Source organism: Leptonychotes weddellii, chromosome 11, assembly GCF_054177405.1.
Source record: "Leptonychotes weddellii isolate Sample4059 chromosome 11, ASM5417740v2, whole genome shotgun sequence".
Classification (NCBI taxonomy): Eukaryota; Metazoa; Chordata; class Mammalia; order Carnivora; family Phocidae; genus Leptonychotes; species Leptonychotes weddellii.
The window spans coordinates 57,888,333-57,911,474 of NC_138379.1; the positions used below are offsets into that span (position 1 = coordinate 57,888,333).

A 23,142-nucleotide genomic window follows, 5' to 3' on the forward strand; every position below is an offset into this window, starting at 1 on the left:
ATTATAGCTACTAACTTATTTTTTACACATTGCAGGCCAATGAGCACAAGTCAAGTAGGCTGTCATTCTAGCAAGAAATGCCTCTTTCTTCTCTCTGCCCACCATCTCCTTAACCTGGAGTCAGAGTGCACCTGACTGGTTGTCTGCACAGTGCCAGTTCACAGAGAATGCACAGCTCTCTGCTTTACTCTCTCCTGATATTCTTGGTGGGTGGGCAACCTCAAACAAAATTGGGGAGAAACAATGGGTTTCATACTTGGGAATACAGCATCTCAGGTGATATTTGATGGCCAAGACTGAAGTAGACCTAGAATGAGTCTAGTCAATTTGCTAGGGGAGCAAGCAGAGATCTGGGGTGAAAACCCTAGAGAATAGTTCAGGGGTCACTGTTCCAATGTAGCTGGTTATACCTCACTATTCTCATCCAGGAAGGTCTGTATGCGGAGGGCTGGGCCCCCGGCACTTAGCCACAGAAGGGTGTGGATGCAGGGAGATGGAGAGGAAGCCAGGAACTGAGACACAGCTCCTTGCTTCCTCAGACTCCTGTGCACACCCCTGTTCCAGCTTTTCTCTTAAGCTGCTATGATTATTGCTGTTTCCCTCTGGAGACTGTCACCTCCATGAGGACATGGTCCATAGCTCTCATGAAAGTCAATTTTAAAAAGATGTCCATTGCTGGTGCAAAACAACTCAATGGAGGAAGAAGGTTAATTTCTTCAGCGAATTGTTCAGGAACAACTTGTTATCCCAAGGCAAAAAAAAAAAAAAAAAGAAACTTGACCTAAACCTTCACATCATATATAACCATTCAAAAATAGATCATAGATTTAAATGTAAAATATAAAACTATAAAACTTTCACAAAAAAAAAAATAGAACAACTTCAAGACCTGGAATTAGGTGACAAGTTATAAGACATGATACCAAAAGCATAATCCATGAAAGAAAATGCTACTAAACTGGACTTCATCAAAATTAAAAACTTCATTCTGCGAAAGAACTTCCCAACAGAAGATCAAAAGGCTGAAGACTGGAAAAGAATATTGCAAAACACTTATCTGACAGAGGTCTTACATTTGCAAGATATTAAAAAAAAAACCCTTAAAACTCAACAATAAAAAAAATAAACAACCCTCAAACAATCCAATTATACAGTGGGAAAAGAAATAAACAGGTATTTCATTACAGGGGGGATACAGATGGCAAAAGAAGCACATGAAGACATTTTCAACATCATTAGCCATTGATGAAATGCAAATTAAACCACTAGGAGATATTACAACAAACCTACAAGAACAGCTAAAATAAAAAGTGGTGGATGCAGAGAAACTGGATCTCTCATACATTGATGGGAATGTAAAATGGTACAGCCACTCTGGAAAATAGTCCTGCAGTTTTTCACAAAATTAAACCTGTACTTGTCATACAACCTAGTGATCATACTCTTGGGCATTTTATCCTAGAGAAAGAGAAACTTACACTCACACAAAAGCCTGTACACAAATGTTCATAGCAGCTTTATTCATAATAGCAAAAAACTGAAAACAACCCAAATGTCCTTCAAGGACTGAATGGTTGAACAACTTCTGGGACATTCATACCACGCAGTACTACTCAGCAATAAAAAAGAACAACTCCTGATACATGGGCAACTTGGGCAGACTTCAAGAGGGATACAGGAGCCATGGGTCTCTGCAGTGAGGGATTGAGTAATGTGGCCTTCCTGAGAGAGTGATGTTTAAGTTGAGACTTTCCTTTGCACCCCAAAATGCCTAACAAAGTGCTTAGCTTCTCTGATGAATGAATGAATGAGGGTCCAGGCAAGCGGACCAAGGTAACTTCAAGACAAGTACCAGGAGTGACATGTTACTGAGAGAGCCACTGCCATGGCATCTTATGTTTCCCCAAACCAAGGGGAATTGATGGCAGTGCTTGGAGCTACATGCAAACAAGGGTTCAAGGGTTATGGGATTCACCTGTAAAAGTCAGGCCTGAATGAACAGTGGGGCTGGGAGCCAGGCAAAGAATGCAGGATTACCATCTTTCATACTATGTTTAGCACTTTCTGATAATACACTATTATTTCTAACAGCCTGTTCCAAATACTTGCTAATATTGACATAGATATTCAAATTCTTGTTCATAAATTGTTTGACTGGTGTTGTTATACACACACACATACACACACACACACACACACACGGAGAGTTCCCATCTAGCTAACAAGAGAAGATCTATTTTCTCTTCAGCTAGATGGGAACTCTTATGTGGGCAGAGGTGGTTTTTGCTTTGCTTTGTTTTGTTTATGTTTCTTTACAGGGCTTCTGTCAGTATTTACTTTGTAAAAACCGGCACATGCATTTAAGCAGGACTACCCTTCAGGAGATTATTTTGCTTTCCCTGCTCTGCACCAGTCCTTTTACATATGAGGAACCCAAGGCCCAGAACCAAAAGTGTCTTTATTGTTCACTGTCTTACGTGGTTTCACGTGTACATTGTTTTCAAATCATGAATTATGAAGGTGCTCATATCAGAGAATATTAGACCTGGAAGACATTCTCAAGGCCAAAATCATACAAGTAATCGGTGAAAGAGCCAGGAAAGGAGCTGTCTCTCAATGCCCAATCTGATGCTTCCTTCGTAACCCGAGGCTCTTTCTGTGGGTGCCCCACATCGCGTTGACTGATTGATTGTGGATTTCTTTATGATGGGTGACAATGGTTTCAGGTGAGGTAAACTTCCTGCTCCAAATGGGAAATGTGTAACGCAGTGCCCCAATGCCACTTGTTGACTTCTTGAGTTCACATTGTTTTACTACTAATGGAAATTTTCAGAGGGATATTTGCAGGTTTGATGGTCCTGTGCTATCCCTGCTTTTGAAACCCAGGCAGATTTCAGCGGCAATCATTCCTGGTATTACTGGCTTCTGGGATTCGGGCCTGGCACATTCTGAAATCCATGTGTGGGTACAGCCTCATATCAGGTGGTATTTAGGGCTCCCTTGCCATGGGAACGAAGATGAAAGACTCCTTAAACTTAGAGTTACCAATGTGCCTTACTCCACAAGTCCCATCATGACCTTTTCCCCGGAGGTTTGTTTTGCAGGTTTTAATGGTTAAAGCAAAGAGAGGCTAAGTACTTACAGCATTTAGAATGTGCCAGACTTTCACTGGTGCAAAGCCGCTTTTATGCAAATTTGTTTTCCATTTGCCTGGAGCTTAAAGCTCTTCCTTCCTGGACCAGGGTCCTTAGAGTGAAAGATTGGTTCAATTAAATGAAAAGCTAAACAAGAGAAGGGTGATGGGGTGTGTGTTCATGCCTGTGCGTGCGTGTGCCTGTGTTACATAAGCAGAATGAAATCACTGAGGATAAAGAGCAACTCTGTATGGGCTAATGCCTATAAACAGTTCCTCTTATCAAATTAATCAGGTGTGAACAGTTTAATTAGACAAGTTAATTAAGATAGATACGATCCCAAATTGAAGTTATGTTTAGGTCTCAAATGAGTGTGGTGGTTTTTTTTACATTGGTGTCAGAGATAAATGATTCAAGTTGCAGTAGCAATTCATCTTCTCTCCTTTCTTCCCCTATCCTCCAGAAAAGACCTTGCTTGCTGGATCAGCTTTTTGGGGGAGGGAGCAAGGAGGAAGAATTGGGGTTGTGACAAACAGGCAAAAGAAAGAAACCAAAAAAGATCAAGCTGTTCTACAGAACACTGGATTAAGATGGTGAGAGGAAGAGTGATGTTCAAACTTAAAGGCACTGAATTGGGGGAGATTTTGGAGAGCATGCAGTGGGAGAGGAGAAATACTTGGAGCAGACACTATGCACAAGCAATGATACCAGAACATGAGATAGGAAAAGAGGATATCAAATATTTTTATTTCTCATTATTTTGCATTTTAGTGCTGTCTGAGAAACTTTAATGAAAAATTAAACTTCTCTTCAGTTGTGTGGGAAGCAGGGCTAAATTTCTTTCAACATGAAACCATGCAAAGATGGAGTCACCAGGCTGTTAAAACCTACATGGGTTACACACTAAATGTTAAAAGAGCAGGCATTTTTTCAACATTAGCTGTCATGTATACACCGATGTGCTTTCCTGTACACACACAGTATTCAGCCTGATCAACTAGCTAATAAATGCTTTCTGATATTCCAGGGGAACTGACAAGTGAGAGAGTATGTTGGAGCAAGACCATGCTCTCTACTAAAAGAAAAAAATCAAAATACCACCTCTACACCGTATCTCCGCAACAGCAGACAGCATTCTCAAACAATATCAAGGGCATAGACAGAATACTGATGACAAAGGGCTGGACCTAGAGAACCCCAGAGAGAGAAAAACATGGGGATCATGAATGTGAACCATAACTATTTCATACTCATTGCAACACTGTATTTACATAAAATTACTACAATACATCCAGTTCTAAAGAGTCTCTACTATTCCACCTATTTAGTTAGTTATACCTCTAGAAAGTTGTACAACAGTGATCTTAATCTTTGGTAAGCTCAGGAACATCTCTGAGATTCAGATAAAAGCTATAGGCCCATCCTAGAAAAATGCACATACCTGACAAATACATATCACTTGCTGCTTTATGGGTTCATGGATCCTCCTGGAGGCTGGCTTAAAAACTCCTACATTTTTCTAGAACTTAAGCTGGCAAAGCAATGGGACTCTTCTTTCCTTAACATAATGCTGTCCTATACAAAACAGGAGAAAGTTCTCTGGCAGAAATACTGCTCACCCAGTTCTCACAAATGTTAACTAAAATAGGAACCAGTTTTTCAGTGGTGTGACATATTGAGTCAAAGAAAGACTCATTATCACTCTTAAGTAATTGAAAAAGGAAAACATACTGTCCTTCCCTACCCCACACACGAAGAGGAAGCTGGCCCAAAATCATGAAATAACATTTGTGCATCTTTGGGGTTGCAACTAATTATTTCACTGAAGCTTTCAAATGCATATTTCTTTGTTCCATAGCCTTTAGGACCATTTAAGCAAATTCTAAGGTTATTGATCAAACTACAAATCAGCAGGAGGATTAGATTTTGCCAACTGAATTTAAACACAGAAGTTTTTTTAATGGAAAAATTTTGTCTTCATAAAGTTGCAATTTTCAGTCCTCCATTTAGAATATACCTATTGGGTTCAATCATGGAGTCATAACTATAATTTGATGTGTATCTATTGGCTTGGCCACCAGAAAATGTTTGTTATAGCGTTTGAAGGAAAGCAGATTTTGCCACCCCCAAATTGGCCTCTTTGACATATTATTTTACATTGGTTATTTTGAGAAACAAACACAGGTGAAGCTCTGAAAACTGAGAAGTTACCCATCCTTTCATAAGAGACGTTTGCATTTATAAGGGAAATCCTCATTTGTAAGGATGTCTTCCTTGCCTTACTTAAAGAGGAGGATGACCAAATCTCTAGAAACTTGTATGAGAGAAGACAGGAACTTAAATCTGCATAACGATCCTACTGTTGTTTACCATGCCTTTCCTGGTAACCTCCCATAACTGGCTCCCCACCCCCAAATCTTATGTCTTTAGCTGAAGATGGTATTTAAAGTGATGGCTTTGGACATTTCAGAGAGTTACTCCAGTTTCCTGGGTCTCTCCCGTGTATACAAGGAGTATACATGTTATTAAACTTCTGCTTGTTTTTCTCCTGTTAATCTGTCTTATGTTAATTCAGTTATTAGATCAGCCAAAGAACCTAGAAGGAAAGAAGGGAAAACCTTTCCACCCTTACAGATTTACATGGGATACTATATATAAAGTTTTTAGCAAGGCTTTGCCATGCAGAAGGGCTTGAAATAGAGCCATGTTAGCAAGCTCTTCTAAGGCAGTGGGGCCCTTTATTGCTGCTGCTCTGTAGGTGTGGCTACCACAGCAGAGGATTTTTGGTGACCTGGCTGCCCAATACAGCCACTGAACCATGGCTGACACAAATAAATCCTTAAATGCCAATGCCTGGTTTATTCACACCTCTTGGTGTCTGGTCATAGTAGGAAATACACAAAATGGCAGCAGGGCCCTATAGCTCCTCATGCCTAGTCAAGAGAACAGGTTTATATAGCTGAAGGGAATACTATTTCTCTACTCACACACAATACTTCTGACACCAAATGTGTGGGTTTTTCCCATGCCTGCAGCCAATTCTCCAACTCTATGGACACTGACAGTGGGTGTCCAGTGATTCCATTTAATTTTGACACTACCTACCAGGAGTTAGTGCAGACCCCACAGATTAAGGGCTCAGTCTCACAGGACTGCCCCCCCACTTCACATGCCAATCACAAGGCTAGGATTCCTGTACTTCTGACCAACTGGCCATAAATTGGGGGTTCCCACAACGCCTGCCTCAGTTTCAATAATTTCCTAGAATGACCTCACAGAATTCAGGGAAACTGTTTACTTACTATCACCAGTTTATTATAAAAGATACAATTTAGGAACTGCCCTAATGAAAGAGATGCATAGGGCAAAGTATGTGGAAAGAGTTACAGAGCTTTCAATGCCCTCTCTGGGCGGGCTACCCTCCCGCACTTCTGTGTGTTCACCACAAACTCTCCAAACCTCTTCATTCAGAGTTTTTCTGGAATTTCCATACATAGGCAGGGATGACTAAGTCATTGGCCATTGGTGAGGCCAGGGGAGGGGGTGAGGGGTGAGGGCTGAAAGTTCCTCTGGCAACCCATCCCATCCTCCAGTCATCTCATTAGCATAAACTCATCCTCCAGAGTCATCTCATTAGCATCAACTCAGGTAAGGTTGAAAGGGGCTTAACAAGGAACAACAAAAGATGCTCTTCTTACCGCCAACACTTTTCAAGGTTTTGATGAGCTCTATACTTAGAACCAGAGAAGACCAAATACATATTTCTCATTATAGCACAATGTCACAATACTCCCTTAAGATCACCTATTGTGTGTTTTTACATGACTAATTCCACATTCAGTTCCCTCCAAGCAGGAAATAGATTGTGCAAAGTCTGTGTGGTCACTGTGTCATCTTCCCCTGTTGCCCCTTTCCTTTTCCTTTCAGGGGACTCAGCGGAGGGGAGCTGGGAAGTACGTAGGCATCCGGGAAGTCTCATGCTTGAGTATGCCATCTCTGAAGGCCCCCAGGCTTAGGCACTTATTCCCAATGCTAAGTGCTGACTCTCATATGTTCTCTGGTCCAGCAGGTAAGTTAGTTATAGTTATCATCCTCATCCTCATCACCATGAAGCCATAGAATGTATCTTTCTTTTCAAAATCCTTCAGCATGTTGTCCCCAACCTGCCTTTCCAGCCCTATCTTCTAGTGCTACTGTCCTCACACTTTAGAGTTCAGCTAAATGAAATATCTGTTGTTAAAAAGAAAACCAAAGGCCCAAAATGGTGTTACTTGGATCAGGCCAAGTCACCAAATCAGGGCTTAATAGCTAACCTAATGGCAGTTTCAACCTCCCCCAGAAATGGAAGTCTTAACCTACTAATCAAGAATTTTCTGATAAGCACCAGTGAGGTAATCTGTCACAAAGGAAGATGAGGTAATCTGCCTGGTAAGACTCCCTGACCTTCCCCCCTCTGGGAAGGTGATCTAGCCTGGAACAATGCTTTCTTTTCTTTTGCTTATAACTTTCTTACCCCATCCGCCCTCCTATAAAAACCTTCTGTTTTGTACAGCTCCTGGGAGCACCCCTCTATTGCTAGATGGGAGGCTGCCTGATTAATGAATCATTTAAGAAAGCCAATTATATCTTCAAATTTATTCAGTTGAATTTTGTTTTTCATACTATCATCTCAAATCCAGGCTTGACTTCTCTCCTGAACTGTACATCCAACTGCCTACTTTAATAATACCACCTGGATGGAGAACTGGTGATCTCAAACTCATCATGCCCAAAGTAAACTCCTGATTTTTCTTTAGTTTTCTGTGAGGCTCAGCTTATATTCTGGAAGAATGAAGCATCTGTCATGTTTTACTCCTTTCCTGTTCAACCTTAGGATTGCTGTGGGTTTGTTCAAGATGAGTTTCCTCCACTTGGAGCAATGTGTACTGGTCTCTGCTGTGTATCACTTATCTGGAATGTACTTCCTTCATTGCCTGGCCAAATCTGGCTTGTTGAAATATCTTGATGTAATATCATTCACTCATCCCTTAAATACTTATTTCGGTGCCTACTCTGCTCCAAGGACTGTGAGAAGCTGGACTGTTTCTGTGAGCTAGACAAGCAAAGTCCTGGTCCTCATAAACTGTATACACTAGAGTAGGGAGACTTTTCCTGTAAAAAGTAGAGGTAAATAAAATCATTCCAGACCATGAAAAGCAGTAAGAAGAAATGGTCAGTACAATGCATCCAGGTGTTTCTGGAGATAAAACTGTTGCTGGGTAAACTGAGGAGACCTCAGGCCCTGGACCCTTGACCACCTCATCCCAAAGAAGCTGCAGAAGGTTCGAGGTCTCTTCTAGAGAAGGAATTCAAGGACAGACAGATGAGTGACACAAGTGGGAAAGTTTATTAAAGTGAAAACTATACTCTTGAGATGTGAGAAAGAGAGAGGGGTTGGGGGTGCGCACAGAGAGAGCTGCCTGCCCTGGGGGCTTGGGTTTCCATCTTTCATTGACAGCTGTTAACTAGGGGGTGGAATATCATTACTTGGGGTGGAGATTTCTTGGAAGCAGGGTTTTGTGCTTTTTCTTCCTTATTTGTTCAGGGGTTTCCTGTCTTGGCATCCGCCATCTTGGGCCTGCCTGGTTTGATCCCACTTTTTGTGGAGTGCTGCCAGGGCAGGCCTCTGACTTCCCCAAGAGCTGGCCATGACTTCCTCTTTGCTGGCCTCCAGGCATCCTGTTAGAACTTAACCAACTGGGCACCTGGCTGGCTCAGTTGGTTAAGCGACTGCCTTCGGCTCAGGTCATGATCCTGGAGTCCCAGGATCGAGTCCCGCATCGGGCTCCCTGCTCGGCAGGGAGTCTGCTTCTCCCTCTGACCCTCCCCCCTCTCATGCTCTCTCTCTCTCTCATTCTCTCTCTCAAATAAATAAATAAAATCTTTAAAAAAAAAAAAAGAACTTAACCAACTGCCTCCTCTAACAAAACCACTATTCTCTTCTCTGAGTAAGGTCCATCTTCCATCTTGGGGCCATACTTCATCAAATTTAACAAACTTCCTATGCCCCTCTCCAACTGTACGATTGAATATCTCTTATTTTTATTTTTTTTATTTTGAGGAGTCTAAGTGAGAATAGTAAGAGAACACTTATGTAAAGTATCTTCACTATTTGTGATTTGCCACAGATTAGGGAAACCAGAGGTTTAGGTACCTCTGTTTCCATTTAAATGAGACCACTTAATAATCCTTTTTGGGTTCTAGTGCAAACTCTTGCCCATCTCTATCCTCTAGCATATTGTTTAATTATTTGTTGAGTTTGTGGTGTCCATTTCTCAGATATTAAATTGTTGTGTCAGGCTGTATCCCTTCCCTTCCTCCTGGGAAAACACCCCTTGTGTAAGTCTTTTTCTTCATTGTGTCTTTCTTCACTGTAAATGCATTTGGCTTGTCCTAGGGCCTTGAGGCTAGTGTCTGCTTTTACCACGTCCTCCCTGAAAGTATATAGGCCAGTGTGGGCTCTTCCACCATACACATTGCTGTCATTGTCTTTGTGCAATTTGGAAGTGTATTTTCTATCTAGAAATGTTGATTCCCCCAAGATAAAGTTATATGAGTGTAAGTCACTCCATTAGGAGTATCTCAGTCTGAGTGTGCCAAAGAACTTCCTATAGCTACCCTTAGCAAATGCCAGGGATTTCATAGGTGAGTATATGATCCCACCATGTTATTCCTGGCCTCATGTTACTCTTCATTTCCTACTAAGAACTGCCATGGTTGAATTCCGCCAGCCTATTTCTTCCATAGCACCCGGTACTTCTCCTTCATAGCACTTTGGCAACTTGAAAGCATTGAATTTGTTACTGTATGGGTAATAATTTGTTTAATTACTATATTATTAATTACTTTCACCACTGGTAGACTCTAATCCCGGTGAGGATAGAGACTGTGTTTTTCTCATTCATAACTGCTTCTCCAGGGTCAAGCAAAGTGCCTGAGGCAAAGTTAATGCCCAACAAATATAGGATGAATGTCTCCAGATAGTGAAGAGAGCTGGTGGCATTGGCCATCTCAAGAGTACATTGTCATTCTGTAGATCACTTCTGTAAACTCCACAGTGATCTTTCATTAATAAAAGTCTTTCTAGGAGTACCTGGGTGGCTCAGTCGGTTAAGCATCTGCCTTCGGCCCAGGTCATGATCCTGGGGTCCTGGGATCGAGCCCCACATCGGGCTCCCTGCTCAGCAGGGAGTCTGCTTGTCCCTCTGCCTCTGCCCCTCCCCCCCCGTTTGTGCTCTTTCTCTCACTCTCAAATAAATAAATTAAAAATTTAATAAATAAATAAAATTCTTTCTAAAATCCAGTTCCTTGGAAGATTAGGCACACACATAGGTTTCTAACAAGGAAGGTTTATAGGTCTCTGCCTAGATACCACAATTTTGTTCCTGTCAGGTTTTTGGCTACTTCACTCAAATTCTCTTTTGAAAAGAAGGCTGTTCCTGTCTTTTCCTCATGTATTTACAAGAGTGCCCATCATCTGCTGTAATTAGTTCCAAGCTTTGGGGATTTTTTTTGGAATCCCTCCAAACTAGCAGAACACAAAGAACAAATTTATACTCCTCTGCCTTGGGCAAAACTGTGAAGTGGAAAAACTTCACTGTTGATGCTGCCTCCTGACCCCACCCTGTAAGCCACCTCTCTTTTCTGGGCTCTCTCCTCACTTGGGTCTTCTTCTCTACAGTCACCCCCACTCTGAACCCCACCTCCTTCCTCTCTCTTCATCCTCTATTTTAAGGTTTCATCTAGAGCTCACTACTCCAGAGGGCATTGGAGTAGTGTCATGGTCACTGTCATGGTCACTAAGCACTGAGTTGTTGCCCATCCTGGGTGATGAGTTTGCACTTCAGCAAGGCCTCAGATGGACACAGTTTTACCTAAGTAACTGACTCTCCTGATGGGAGTGTGGAGGTTCCAGCATGGAGGAGAGACATAGGGACAGTGGGAGCCCTGCAGGAGTTAGGAGGGAAGAGGGGCTGCAACAGCAGGGCCATTAGAGCCTGACAGACCAGCAGAGGTGAGACCCTAGCATATTTGAAACATGGAACAGATAACTTTTCAATACCCTCTTCTATAGGAAAAATTATTTGTAGTAATTAGCTTTAAATTGGCCCATTTTTATTCCTTATTCTTTAATAAACATTTTATCCACATGGAAGTTAATTCTGATAACTCCCTATAGTTTCCTAATAGTTCACAGTCATGTGAGCACACTTCGTGTGCAGGTGAGGTTTCCAGTCTTATGGAAGTACATACTCCCTTATTGAAACAATGGATTCAGACTACGCAATGAGAGCCCAGTGCTTGAAACATGAAGAAAGAGAATTTGAGTCACTTCACTTCTGTCACCCTGAGTGATCATTTGGAATGTTTATCTGCCTAAAATGTAAAAGGGGGAAACAAAGCAGCTAGAGTGATCATTTGAAAATTATGCTCCACTGAATGAGATCCAGGAGAAGCTCTTTAGTTGACAATGTATGTTGGAGGACACTGGTTTTCAGATATATCCTTAAACTCAACAGTAATCACGCAGCAATTTTTAGAAATTCTTAAATCAACAAAACATATGGGAGGGGGAGGAGTATTTTATCACTAACGATGTTTGGAATTTTCTATGCTTGACAACAATAAAAAGCAGACTAACGTTTATTCAGTTTTATTACAGTTTTAAATTCTCTACTGAGCTTGTTCCCCTTCTTGCTGGCCCCCAAGGCAGGTCACTCCCATTGTCTTCTTGGGTGTTCCCTGCAGATGGTGTCAGATCCACACTCTGCCATTTACTGTGAGATCTTGAGCAAGTGTATATATGTTTTTAAAATTACTATCATTACTGAGTGCTTACAGTGTGCTGAGGCCACATGAAGGGCTTTGTACACACTGCCTCATTCAGTCCTCACAACACCCCCATTAGGTGGGTACTGTCATTCTTTCTAGCTTGCAGGTGAGGAAACTGGGACCCAGAAGTTAAACAACTTGCTAGATGCTCACTTAAGGAGTAAGTTACAGATCTGACATTTGAATTTAGGACTGGCTGGCTTCAAATCATAGGCATTTGATCTAACTTCTTGAAACATCCCTTCTGTGCTCTGTGGATGGGTGTAGAGGTGTCTCTTTCACACACACTTCTTTGGCTTCATTTCCACATCCTTCCCAGCTCCCAGTTCAGGATCTGGCAAGACTGCGGTATGGTGCCCTCACCTCCCCATCTCCACTTGCCCCTCTCCTAACTCACTCTTTAAGACTCAGCTCAGACATCATTCCCAGGAAACACTTCACCTCTTCCCTTGCCTGCACCCAAGCCTGGGTTAAGCAGTCCCCTGCATTGTGCTCCCATAGTGCCCTGCACAGAACTCTGGTCCAGCACCTACATATCCAATGGAGGTAGTGTCTATGTGTCTGTGTCCCCAGCTATCCTGCATGCCTCTGATGAGACTCAGTCTTCGTTTTTATGCCACCAGTACCCAGCACCATGCCTGGAATATAGAGGAAGCTCAAGAAATGTCTCAAAACAATTTAGGAACACCGAATCTCAGTTTTCCTGACCTGGCAGGGTGCCTAAAACCTCATTGCAGGCTTGGCTACTTCTACAATGTGCTGCTCCCCCCCCTTCTGGAAGACTCATTACTTCTCAAGACAGGCAAACAGACAGAACCGAGAAAGTGCTTTGTGTTTTGATCTTCACCTTGTCTCTTCATAACCTACAGAGTTAGCCTCCTTGTACTACTGGCCATTCACCTGAAGGGGTTCCAGACTTGCCAACAAATGTATTTGACCAATCCATGGGTGATGTCATTTTCTATTTTAGTGAATGGAAAACCATAAGGATTGAGGGTTCTATCTCTTAAAAATCAACTGGCTACCCTCAAAATTTTAGTGCCAATCAATCAATAATCACTGAAGAAGCATATTAAAAGATTTATTAGTTTGGGTGGATGTGAAGATCATGGGAATAGTGTGTGTTGGTGAATGGCAGGGAAGGATTTCCTCCTCCTAACTCATAGAGCCCCGAATGGAGGCAGCCTTTACCTAAGGAAGTACCATAGAGTTCCCCCTGGGAAGGGTCCCCAAATTTCCATTTGCCAGGTTTCATTAGTCTGAGTTTTCATTAGTCTAGAGTGAGCCTGTGAACTTCAACAGCTGGGAGCACCTTGATTTGATATTTGTCCTTTTTTTTTTTTTTTCAATTCATCTGGGATGAATGTCAATATTCGAGATGTTTTCATCTTGGATGCCAAATTATGATGTGGCCAAACAAAGGCCTCTCCAAATGGCTTTTGTTGCTCAATATGTAAGCTAGGCCAAAATCAGGGCAGCAAGTGTTTGAAGGAGGCAAACTGGGGCCACCCAGGTCCTTCCTTATACCCCTCCAGGGAACCAGATGTTCAGGCAGATAATGTCTGGATGTGATCAGCTGACTTTCCCCAGCCCTGTTCCCCTTTTCTCGTCTCAATGCCATGTTTGCTTTGCTGTGTTTGCCATTAGAGCTCTGTGTATTGAGCAAACTTTCCAGCCTGTGTATGCCTGAGGATGTGTTTGCCCTGCTCTGTTTCATGCTGAAGGACTATTTACATTCTAGTCTTCAGCACTTTTGGGGAACTAGAAATGGTTATGAGCCCTGGGCCTCTGGGCTGTAGAAGCCAGTGTTTTCTATGGTCAAGGAAATGCAGCAATCTCTATGGTTGAGAGCCAGAATGAGAATATCTCAGAGTTCCTGGATTCACAATATTGTCTTATTCTAAAGGGCAGCAAGGAATCTTGAAAACTGGCATAAAATCATAAAGCACTTTTTTTCAAAATAACCATAATGAATGGGCCACACAAATCCAAAGGCCAAGAGCCAATCTGTGTTCATATAACTTGCTACCATGCAAGCTAGACTCCTAGCTGTGCTGCTTACTTGCTGTGATTCTTGGGAGAGTTCCTGAACCTCTCTGTGCTTCAGTTTTTCTGCCTCCAAAATGGAGTCAATAATACCCACTTTTGGGGTTGTGTGACTAGCAAATAAACCAGTAAAGGTAAAGCATCTAGCAGAGCACCTAGTACTTAGTAAATACTTAATAAAGTAGTAATCATTGTTATATTGTTATTGGCTGTTTTTTTCTAATTTGAAGTTCTTCCTTAGTACTAAATTTATGTTCCTTTTTCTTTCTGATATTCTTCTGCTACAGCAGTACTCTTTTGGCTATTGAGAATACAAAAGCTTCTTTACTGTAATATAAAAAGTTATCGATCTTACAATTTTGGCTATGCAGCAGCACTGTTAAACAAAAGTCTTCCTGTAGCATTATTGCTGGCAATCATCTTTATAGTGCCATAGATAATAAATGCAACCTCAGACACAACAGAAAGGTTAACAGTTTTAATATTCTGATTTCTTCCTTTTTGTTTCAAATAATTTTTGTTCTACCCAGAGGCCTCCGTTCCATTTAGATGCAACAATATTGACTCTGAAGTTTATAATTCAGAGAGGCGTATATAAAGTTATCTCACCTCTCTGAGCCTCAACTTCTTCATTGGTGAAATGGAGATAGTATGAGTTTTTATCCATAAGGGTGTGGTTAAGGTCTTATAAGATAAAGCAGATGAAGTGCTTACCAATGGTCTAGCATATAGTATGCATTCAGTGAGTATTAGCTATAATCATTACTAATGAAACTTTTGCTTTGATCAATTGATCTAATTCACTTTTTCTTTTTCGCACACTAAGACTAGTCCATTACTTTATAACTGTGCATGCATTTGACTAATGATGCATGAGAAAGGTTTCTGAACCTTTCTGGGACTCATTTATGTATTTACTTATTTTTTTATTAGTAATAAGCTTAGGATATGTCATGTGAATCAGAGGAGCAGAGAGAGAAAGTCCTCAAAGTGGGAAGGATGAAGCTGAGGAGTAAGGAGAGTTTGGTGGTTTGTGATTCCAATTCCTTCCAGAAGCTGGGATACATGTCTCATGTCTGATCTTGGGATCAGTGCTAGCTGCCTAAGCTAGCTCAACTTACTTTCTGTTACTTGCAACTAAACAATTCTAACATGGTTAGGACCATTAAATGGTTAATAACTATGTAAAATGTGTTATTTAAGTTATTTTCTTCCTAATATTCATGTCAGCCCTGATGTCAAAAAAATTACATTAAAAAATCTAAAAATCAACACTCTTCATGAACATAGATAAAAACATTTCTAACAAAATATTTCCAAATAAAATGCAGCACTATATAAAAGGATAATACATTATGGCCAATTAAGACTTACCTCAAAAGTGCAAGGATAGTTCAGTATTCAAATATCAGTCATTGTAATTAACTATATTAGGAAAATAAAGGAGGAAAACCATGGGTCCTTGAAATAGATGGCAAAAACAGCTGACAAAATTCAGCACCCATTTATTTTTAATTAGCAATAATTGCGCCTTGGATAAACCTTATTGGTTACAATACTGCCACTGAGCAAAGCTAGCACCCATTTATTTTTAAAATCCTTAGCAAAATAGGAAGGAAAAGGAAATACCTCAGTCTGATAAGGGGCTATGAAAAAACCTACACTTAACCTAATCCTTAATGGTAAAATGCTGAATGCTTTCTCCCTACAATGAAAGACAGAATAAGGATGTCTGTTCTTACCACTTCTATTCTGCACTATTCAGAAGATTTTAGCCAGTGCCATAAGGCAAGAATAAGAAATACAATGCATAAAGATAGGAAAGAACAAAGCAAGACTGTCTTTATTCACAGACAACATGACTGTCTACATAGAAAATGCTAAGGATTCATCCCCTCTTATTGTGCTTGGTGTTGTGCTGGATACAGGGATAACCAATGACCATACCAGACACAAGGTATTCTTAGTCTTGCAGTAGATGGGGGATTATTATATATTTCTACTTATGAGCAATAACCAATTGGAAGATAAAATTCAAACAAACATTTTACAATCTACATGGGGGAGAACAATAGATGCTGTAGAGGGGAAAGTATAATAGTGAAAGACCAAAAACCATGCAAGGCATAAAGAAGACCAGCTTTTTTATGTAGATGAACAATTAAAATTCATGAAAGTCCTGAACATACTTTCATATCTTAAAAGAAACAATGTTGTGAATATGTATGTATAGCATTTAGATTACTTTATTTTCCTATTACTGAGCAATGAAGACAACTGAAATGCTGTGGGGTCAAACAAAAATGGCTGCTTTACTATTGTGATCACCGTCTATTGTGATTTTCTATGTAACAGCTTTTAGACTTTCATCCCTACCCTACCCACATAACTGATGTAAAAGGTCAAGTTGGAAACCAAGTCACTGGACTTCTGCAGCTTGGAGGTTTAATAGTTTGCACAGTAAGTCCCAGGAGTTTGTTTCTGCCGAGGCCAGATCCTTTGTTTATCTCAATTCCCAGCCACCGAAATCACTCTTTCCATGACACCCTTCCCTTCCATGACTAATGGAGGGTGTAGCATGGTGCTGAAAAGTGGGTGGGCCAGAGAGTATACCCTGGCCAGCTCCAGAGGCTGAGAGGGAGTGTGGGAGAAGCTGAACGCCAAACGAGAGGTGAAGACCCAGCTGGCAGCCATCATGGTGCAGAGTCCTGAGGGCAAGAAGCAGCATTTCAGACTGGCAAGGGGCAAGGACAGGCGCTCCTACAACAGAGGAGGAGCAGCTAGAGCTTGGGCAAGCTCTAGAAGAGAAATGTGAACACATCAGAACTCAAACTAGCTGGTAATGCACTGGTTTTCATTAGTTCTTGAGTGATGGGAGTAGAATTGTCTTTCAAAACTCAATATATACTATCTTAAGTTGTGTATTTAAGGATTTCTAAGTGAGCTATATAGTAAAATTCATTCAGTTCTAAAAAAAAAAGAAAGAAAAAACACAAAAGCTGAGAGGTCTGCAAAAACCTACTAGAACTAAGAAGTGAATTTAGCAAGGCCACAGAGTCAATATACAAAAATCAACTATATTTCTACTTATGAGCAATAACCAATTGGAAGATAAAATTCAAACAAACATTTTACAATCTACATTTACTATAGTATCAAAAAATACAAAATACTTGGGAATAAATGGAAATTTATTGGAATTTAATGGATACTGTACAATATGATACACTGAAAACTACAAAATATGGTAGAGAAATACAGCTGCCATTATCCTCCTATAAATAAACTTTGTCTTTTCTCCTCTTAATCTGCCTGTTGTCAATTAATTTGCAGACCCCAAGCACAGGACCCAAACTGGAAAAGTTTGTCCTTCTCAACAGACACTTATATTTTATTTTTCTTCTTTACAAATTATCACTTAAAGAGGTGAACAAAATGATTAAAATTCAGAACAGAAACCCTAACGGAAGAAATGGTATTGTAAATACTTAAAACCTTGTGTAACCCAAATGTCCTCAAGTCCCACCAACCTGAGAGAATGAATAAGGTCTATTAACACCCAAATTTTGCAAGCTCACAGCCCCACCTGCAGGATCTCAACTCTTCCTCAAAGATGCCCTCAATTATTTGGTGGAGTCCCTAGGTCTCATTGGAAGAACAAGTCCGAACCCTCCTACTGCCTCAGCCTCCTTGTTGGTGTTCACTGCCCACAGCACCTGAATGTTTCCACCAATGTTAATGCCTTCCTTGACTATCCTGTTTCCCTGCCTGGCTCTCTCTCCCTAAACTCCAAAACCCTGGTGTATTGATAATTTACTGTGCCAGAATCACACATCGTGGATTGTGCAGAAATGTAAAGAAAGAGAGTCCCTCACACCAATGCTTTGTCACACCCTGCCCATCCTATGAATGACATGAGAGCCACTAGGACATGCAAACAGCTTCTGCTGAGGCCAGATAGAACAAAAGATCCTCGGCTAACCCTCTTCCATGCCACAGTTACCCTATTGCCAATTCATCCATCCATCCATCCCATCCATCCACTGATCCATCCGTCCATCCTCCCATCAGTCCTCCCATACATCCTCATATCCACCCTAAGTTACATCCTGGTCCCCAACTATTCAAATGCAAAACTTCCTTCTCTTCCATTTCGCTGTGCTCCTTAAGCCCTTGTAAATCCTTTGCAACTCAAAATGTTCTTGTGCTCAGGCATCTTACTAAGTGATTTACTTATATTATCTCTTGTAATTTTACACCACTCTGAGGTAAGTACTAGCCTTTATTTCATTGGACAGATGAGAGATTTGGCACATAGATACTAAGCAGTTTGCTCAAGGTCACAGTGGTGATTATTGACATAGCTAGGATTTGAGCCTGGATTTCATACCAATCTCTCTAAATCTAGAGCCCTTAATGTATATATAACCCTGCATTTCTAAGGGAGAAAAGTTGCTACATTGTAGGATAATTACTTTTTTTTACTCTTTATTCTCCCCCAAACTATGAGCACATTTAACTTAATTCAATTCTATTCATTTCAATAGATATTTACAAAGCACCTCTTGGGGTCAGATTCTCTGCTGGTCATTCCGTATAAGGCAAGGCCCTCTTAGGTTTCTTTGTAGCCCCAGCTCCTGTCTTTGCTTGGATCTGTAGAGTCTGACTGATGCATGACAAAATGACTAAGCACATACAATACCAAACAAAACTCCTGGACAAGAAGGAAATCAAATAGAAATAAGGATACTAAGCAAATTAGCAAATCACTATTCCCCCCAGACATTCCTCCCCTGCCAGTCATTGTAGGTCTCCTCCTTCTTAATAAGGATTAATTCTATTTTGTTTGGTTGGAGAGAGAAACATCCTTCTTACATGTGAATTTTTTTGCCCTCTAAATTCAACAGTGTTGGATTCGAAGTTGGCCATTTAAACTCCTGCAGGCACCAACAGCACAGTCTGTCCTCAAGATGATCCACTGCCTTTAAACCAGAACTCAAGTTAATTAACATAGGAATACATGAAGGAACATGCCTGACACCCCAGAGCAAAGCAGCTTACTTACTCTGCCTGAGGGACTGCCCTGGTGGCTCTGAAGGCTCTTGGTTCACAGCCCTCATAGGCCCAGAAAGGAATGATGATGCTTGTTCCTCTGAGGACTAACAACCACCCCAGAGAAAAGACTAGCATCCTGAGATTTCTGTCATACTCAACAAACACACTCTTCTTGATTAATTGTATGGATTTAGGGTTCCAAAAACTTTGGTACCCAATAGGGTTAAGTAAAATTGATACTCAAGGATATGTCATGAAGATACCTGGGTGAGCTACATCCTATGAAGCATGCTGAAAAACAAGTCCTAGTGACTTCATGGCCCAGACATGCCTGAAGAACCCAAATGTTTCCCTCCTGCCATGGATGAAACTCTGGTCAGAGATAGATTTGCCAGGAATCTAATGAGAGACAAGCTTTGGGGCCCCTCAATTGCATGGGCCTTTTCCAAGGCTCTGCATCTACTTTTGGATTTGTAGTTGTAACCATGTTTGTAAAGATCCACCCTCCTTCCTGCACCCCAATTGTATAATAATCACCAGGCCCCACAGAACTTGGATTTGCCCCAACTCCAGACAGGATTTTACTGCATAGAAAAGCAATTCCCTACAATCAGGCCTAAGAGAATTATGGCTTAATCTCACCAGGTAATCCAGGAGTTAATGATTTAACTTAAAGGTTATCTTCATCCCTTGCCTCTTTTGTCTTCACCCTCTTTGGGACTTCTGACACTAATTTCAGGTCGCATCTACCAGTGTCCCCAAAGGTGGAAATGAATCCCAGGCAAAAGGGCTCTTTCACATACTGAAAAGTCATGTGACAGAAGAATTTCCTGTAATTTTCTTAGTAAAGAGGCTTTCCTGGTCTCTGTCATCCCAAAGTACCCCAAAGTCATCTCAGACATATTAGAACAGAACCATGGAGAGAGAAGAATTCTGTACATAATTTTCACTCTGCCTAGAATTCCCATGTGTATAAAATTCCTACCATTCATCCTCTAAGAACCAGCTTCTATGCTTTGAAGGGAAAGAAGTAGCTTTTGTTCAACTTTGTATCATTAACATCTACCATTTTTATGGGCATCTGGTCAATTTTGACTCCATAAATGAACAAATGAAATAATCAATGAAATGTGACAGATGAAACATTAGAACAGGAGAATAAACTGGATGTCAGCAGAGAAGAAAAGGAGAAGTAAAAAGCCAGGACATGTAAACAAGATTTTGAGCTGTGTGAACAAAACCTGAAGCTACTGTTAAACAGATACAATTCCCTCTTTTGGTTTATAGGAAATTACACAGATTTATCGTGGATCTTGGTTAGAAAAGGTACTTTGAGCTCTTGAATGAGGCAGCTCTACTGTGTCCTTTATCTTACCTTGTAGCTTTTTATCTGCTCAAAGGCCTTCAGTGTAGAAAGGAAATTTTGCCAACAGGGAAAAGTCAGTATTGACCTAGAGTCAGACTTACGTATTTTCTTGTGCCTGAAATTCATCCAATCCCTTTTAACTAATAAGTAAGGCTAAGGCGTTGAGAATTAGTTCAATAACTTGCTTAAATTGTGCTATAACTAGCTTAACATAAACACTGACAGAACAGAACTGGCTTTCATTTCCCTTTTTATCGCCTTATCCTCTTGTGACACAGGGAGAACAGATAGGATGATTACCTCCATTTTATATGCAGTAAGAACTTTCCATAAACTTGGTGCACAAATATGATTATATCCCTTTTATTTTTACAATTAATACTTTGAATATCCACCTGCCTTAAAAACTACTGGAAAATTACTTAAAAATAGAAAAATTACTGGAACTGGTAGATGAATTCAGTAAGGTCACAGGATACAAAATTGATATGCAGAAATCTGTTGCATTTCTATACACTAATAATGAAGAAGCAGAAAGAGAAATTAAGAAATTTACACCTACAATAGCACCAAAAAGAAAAAATATCTAGGAATAAACCAAGGAAGTAAAAGACCTGCATTCTGAAAACTATAAAACACTGATGAAAGAAATTGAACATGACACAAATGGAAAGATATTCCATGCTCATGGATTGGAAGAACAAATATTGTTAAATTGTCCATGCTACCCAAAGTAATCAACAGATTTAGTACAATCCCTATCAAAATATCAATAACATTTTCACAGAGCTAGAACAAATAATCCTAAAACCTGTATGGAAACACAAAAGATCCTGAATAGACAAAACAATCTTGAGAAAGAAAAACAAAACTGGAGGTATCATAATTCCAGATTTCAAGATATACCACAAAGCTGTCATAAACAAAATATGGTACTGGCACAAAAATAGACACATAGATCAACAGAAAAGAACAGAGAAGCCAGAAATAAACCCACAATTGAATAGTCAATTAATCTATGACAAAGGAGGCAAGAGTATACAATGGGGAACAGACAATCTTTTCAATAAATGGTATTGGGAAAACTGCACAGCCACATGCAAAAGAACAAAACTGGACCACTTTCTTACACTTTACACAGAAATTAACTCAAAATGTATTAAAGACTTAAATGTGAGACCTGAAACCATAAAAATCCTAGAAGAAAACAGGCAGTAATTTCTTTGCCACTGGTTGTGGAAACATTTTTTCAGATATGCCCCCTTGGGCAAGGGAAACAAAGGCAAAATTAAACTATTGGGACTATATCAAAATAAAAAAGCTTCAGGGGGGCGGAGCAAAATGGCGGAGGAGTAGGAGACCTGGATTTTGTCTCCTCTCAGGAATTCAGCTGGATAGGGATCAAACCATTCTGAACACCTACAAACTCAACAGGAGATCGAAGAAAAGAATAGCAACAACTCTCTGAACAGAAAAGCGACCACTTTCTGGAAGGTAGGACGTGCGGAGAAGTGAATCCGAGGCGATATTCGGGAGGATAGATGGCGGGGGAGGGGCCTCCATCAGCCACTTCTGGCAAGTGATAGAGCCACAGAGCACAAAATCAGAACTTTTGAAAGTCTGCTCCGCTGAGGGATGTCACTCCAGTGGCTAAGCGGGGGGTGGAACCCTTGCGGGACAGTGTGGTCTCAGGACCCTCGGGGTCACAGAAAGACCGGGGGTGCCTGAGTGTGGCAGAGCTCCCAGGTAACGGAGCAGGGAAGCCGGCTGCAGAGGCGGAGCCGAGGCGCGGGCTCTCAGCTCGGGGTTGTCATAAACAGTGATCCGCGGCACAGTCGGGCCACTGCTCCTCCAGCAGGGACCCAACAAGCGGCAGATCCAGGGAGACTCCCCTTCCTCCCCCAGGAGGAGCGGCGCGGGAGCTCACCGCAGGCATCTTCTGGGTTTGGAGACTCCACCCGGGGTCGGGTGCCAGAGATAGAAACACGCGGTCACAGGCTGGGTGAGCACGGAGTACAGCCGGAGACCGGGGAGCCGGGAGTGACTGACTGCTTTTCTCTGGGGGCTCACTGAGGAGCAGGGCCCCGAGTTCTCGGCTCCTCCGGGGCGGAGATTGGGAGGCCGCCATTTTCACTCTCCGCCTCCAAAGCTGTACGGAAAGCTCGCAGGGAACAAAAGCTCCGGAGAGCAACCCGAGCAGATTACTTAGCCCGGACCGGGCAAGGGCGGAGCAATTCCGCCTCTGGCAAAGACATTTGGAAACCACGGCAACAGGCCCTTCCCCCAGAAGATCAGCGAGAACAGCCAGCCAAGACTAAGTTTACCGATCAATGAGAACGGCAGAACTCCAGCGCTAGGGGAATACTGCACATAGAATTCATGGCTTTTTTACCATGATTCTTTAGCCTTTCAAAGTTAATTTTTTTTTAAACTGTCTTTTTTTCTTTTTTTTTTTTTGAATTTTTTTTCCCTTTTTCAACCAACATCTTATCAATCCCTTTTTTAAAAAACATTTTTATTTTTCATTTTTAGAGTCATATTCTATCCCTTCATAGTAGTTACCCTTATTTTTGGCATATATATATATGTTGTTCTCTCTTTAAAATTTTGAGATAGTTTCTTCTAACAGATCAAAGTATATACCCTAAATCTCTAGTATATGGTTTTTTT

At 41.1% G+C, this 23,142-nt stretch overlaps 1 pseudogene; it reads right to left on the reverse strand.

The window, feature by feature from the left end:
• Nucleotides 1-15,511: 15,511 nt before the first annotated feature.
• Nucleotides 15,512-15,627, reverse strand: LOC115941928 (U4 spliceosomal RNA; annotated as a pseudogene).
• Nucleotides 15,628-23,142: the final 7,515 nt, after the last annotated feature.